Source organism: Gymnoscopelus microlampas, assembly GCF_963454915.1.
Source record: "Gymnoscopelus microlampas genome assembly, chromosome: 12".
Lineage (NCBI taxonomy): Eukaryota > Metazoa > Chordata > Actinopteri > Myctophiformes > Myctophidae > Gymnoscopelus > Gymnoscopelus microlampas.
The window spans coordinates 3,298,908-3,302,736 of record NC_139949.1 but is presented as its reverse complement, the minus strand read 5'-3'; the positions used below and the strand labels follow the sequence as shown (position 1 = coordinate 3,302,736).

Below are 3,829 nucleotides of genomic sequence, written 5' to 3'. Positions count from 1 at the left end.
GAAATTGTGTTGCAGATTAAACTTTTCAATATATTTCTGCATAGACTTAATTGACAGCTCTATCATTGGGTAGCGTTGTGTTCGATTCATGGTAATGTGTATTTTCAGACAGTTAACCACTTAAACCCTCAAAACTTGCACTTGGTCTGCTCTTTTTTCCCTCTACGCCAAACCTCTTTGCCAAAAATAGCCGATTGGCTATTTTCGTCTCAGAATAGGGATGCTGGGTTAATGGGTTAAAGATTTGGCAGCCCCCATGTAGTAAATATGAGGACCCCCTAGGGGTCTTGGACCCCTGTTGAAGACCCCTAGTTTAATAGACTAGGCAACTACAATCACACTTCCCTAGCATCTTTCCTATTTCCTCCCACTTCTCTATAGCTCCACCCACCACCCTCCTCCCAAATATCTGTTATAAAAAAAATAAAAAAAAAGCCATGCTAAGGGGCCGTGCACACAGGGAGAGCCTTGCCGCTTTTTGAGCTGACAGCACCAGTCTTCCTTGTATTTCTAGGTGCGCTCCTCTTCCGAGCGCCGAGCATTGCGCAGATTCACACTTCAGCGATCCCGGTGTTATTTTTTGGGTGCAGTGCCCTGATATCCACAGTGTGGATTCCACACTGTGTGAACACTAAGGACATGATATCGACACTGTGTGTGAGCACTATGGACATGATATCCACACTGTGTGAACGCTATGGACATGATATCGACACTGTGTGTGAGCACTATGGACATGATATCCACACTGTGTGAACGCTATGGACATGATATCCACACTGTGTGTGAGCACTATGGACATGATATCCACACTGTGTGTGAGCACTATGGACATGATATCCACACTGTGTGTGAGCACTATGGACATGATATCCACACTGTGTGAACGCTATGGACATGATATCCACACTGTGTGACCACTATCCATGATATCCACACTATGTGTGAACGCTATGGACATGATATCCACACTATGGCCCTCATTTATCAACGTGGTGCAGCCCGAATAATGAGCGTACGGCGTAATCACCGCAATTTTCGGCATTTATCAATATATCCTGACGTGGGCTTTATCCTACGGTACGCTGAGATCTCACGTCTGGTCGAGACCAGTTGTTGACGTTGGCTGCACCCGTTTATTCCATTCTAGACCTGCGGAGCACCATTGTCTGACTGTCTGACAAGCATCTGGACACATAATCCACTCCTAAATGTGTATATCTACACTAATAAATAATGGCTGTGAAAATATATCATTTTATAAAGTAATTTAAACAAACTGCTTTAACAGTCATTCAGATAAGATTGTAGATCTGTCTGTATTGAAAATAGCAGATCTACAAGCTCACAAGCCAGCGTTGCATCGCGACGCGTTGTGAGTTTGTAGATCTGCTATTTTCAAAAATATACGAGCGCTTTTGCGCCGGGAGTCCCGGCCACGTTTTCATGGACAGTGAGGTCTACAAACTTACAGTAGCTTGTCCTATGTTATGGAGTTATGTCATAGATTGTTATGTAGGCTACACAACCTGGCTGGGTTAAGGATATAAACCCGACGCTCCAATATTAACGTGGCGGCACGGAATCACTGCATTCCGCCCGAGTCTCATGTACCGCTACGCTACGGAAAGACGGAGTTGGGCGGGCGCATGTGTGTGTGTGTGTGTGTGAGAGAGAGAGAGCGCGAGAGAGAGAGAGAGAGAGAGAGGGGCGTGTGTGGCGAGGCGAAACTATTTCTTATTGGCTTTTCATGTCTTTGGTCGTATTCTGGTTCGTCTTCATGTCGTAAAATCGGGGCGTTTTGAGAATATTTAAAGGGCGTGTTATTTAAATGACGCTCGTTTCAGCCGTGACATTTATCAACGCTGGGACCAAGTGTACGCTCGGATCAGCTGTGTAGGATGCGTTGATAAATGTGACTTCGACGTTGGTGTACGGCCGAATATATGGAAAAATACACGGCGGTTTCTACGCTGCGTTGATAAATGAGGGCCTATGTGTGAGCGCTATGGACATGATATCCAAAGAATAATAAAGCATCTATATATGTGACCAAATTTGACTGGGAGACAGTCACCTAGCATTTTTTCATTTTCATTTTTTCATGTCATATGAAAGCAGGGAATCATAGCAAAAATAATGATATATTGGTTAATAAGATTGAGTGAATAGTTTTGAAACTACAGCTTATATAACTGAAGTCAAGTTAAAACTCTTCAGTAGAGAAAAGACCAGTTGAATGGATCTCATTCAAAGATTAGCCTGGGCAGCATATCTTTTCGTGTCTATGATCCGGTCGGGAGCGGAAGTAACTCTACGTCACCAGGCGCGTCATCCGCGTCATCAGGTGGCCGGACGGGCAGATCCGGAAAGACGTCACCCAAAAATAGGTCCGTCCTAATAAAATCCTTGATGCGGCATAGTTTAGCTTATTTTTTTAATATAAATGTGCGTGCACTATCCGGAGACTATTTAGCGTCTGTATTATTCCACGGGGAAATTCTATTCCATTTAAATAGGGATTGGGGAACCAAAACAAAGCGGCACCGCAAAACCGGATGGGCAGAATCCGGAAAGAGGATTCTTTTCTTTTTTTTCCAGTAGGCGTGGCCTAGACCGGATCATATGGGTCTTTAATAACGCATACCAGGCTTTCCTCCGAGGTGGAAAGACTGGTGACGTGAGGTTATTCAAAGATAGTAAACAGGGCTATCAATCCCATCATGCATAGCGGGATTTGCATATCCTTTGTTTAATGGTTTAGGGTTAGGCTCTCTTTGTCATGTATGCTCTCTGAGACCAAGTGTTTGCCACTGCCCCCTGATGGAACCGGCTGGTTCCAGTGACCAGGAGGTCTTAACTAAGATACCTTTTCACAACAGTTTTAACAAAATATGATTGTTTATACATCTTTATTTGACATTCTCATTAGACACAAGCCAACAGACTAGTGATACCTTTCAAAACGATCGGGTAGAAATCGCGGATTTTACCGCGATTCCACGATGTTTGGATGGAAACTGAGGATTTTGTTAGCAATGCTAGCACATGCTAGCTCTAACCTTATATTTTAATGCATGTTTATGCATTTATTTCATATTTACATGTCGATTTAAGCTCTGAAATTTCTGTCAGACATACTCTGGTATGTGAAGAGTCTAACTGGGCTATAAACTCATTTTGTGTAAAAAATGGGCACAAGCGAGATGACTGTCCTCCAGTCAAAAATGGTCACATATGGACATGATATCCAAAGAATAATAAAGTATCAATCTATGGACATGATATCCAAAGCACTCCTCAGCTCAAAATGTGTTTCTCTGTGGACACGACCCCCTCACCCACACACCTCTGAACATGTAGAAAAATCATAACCCAAAACAAAACATGACATTTACTAGAACCCCCCCAAATAAAATAACATGACATTAACTAGAATAAATCATGAAATGACATCAACAGGGACACCTTGGGAGTCCAGCGGTTCCCAAACGTTTTAGCTCGAGACCCAAAATGAGACATGTGATGTCTCCCCCCGGGGACCCAAACTAGTGAAAATAGCAGATCTACAAGCTCACGAAGTGCTGCAACGTGATGCAAGCTTGTAGATCTGCTATTTTCACTAGTTCTTAATTATAATTTTTTATATGGAATTTCTTTGATTGTATTTTTAAATGTAAGAACATTCTTGATTCAATGATTTTTTTTAAATGTAGGGGTAAAGAAATATTATTTTGGACTTTTTTTTAATAAAAAAGATAAAAATAAAATGACTACTACTACTACTACTACTACTAATGAAATAAAGAATGGGTCCCGACCCAGTGTT

General features: G+C 42.2%; 1 long non-coding RNA gene across 1 annotated transcript; it reads right to left on the bottom strand.

Annotated features, from left to right (window-relative positions):
• Window positions 1-733: 733 nt before the first annotated feature.
• Window positions 734-3,427, bottom strand: LOC311056927. The gene is made up of 2 exons (XR_014601931.1): window positions 3,236-3,427; window positions 734-858 (listed from the first exon to the last, which is right to left on the bottom strand). It is a non-coding gene; the product is annotated as an uncharacterized lncRNA (long non-coding RNA).
• Window positions 3,428-3,829: the final 402 nt, after the last annotated feature.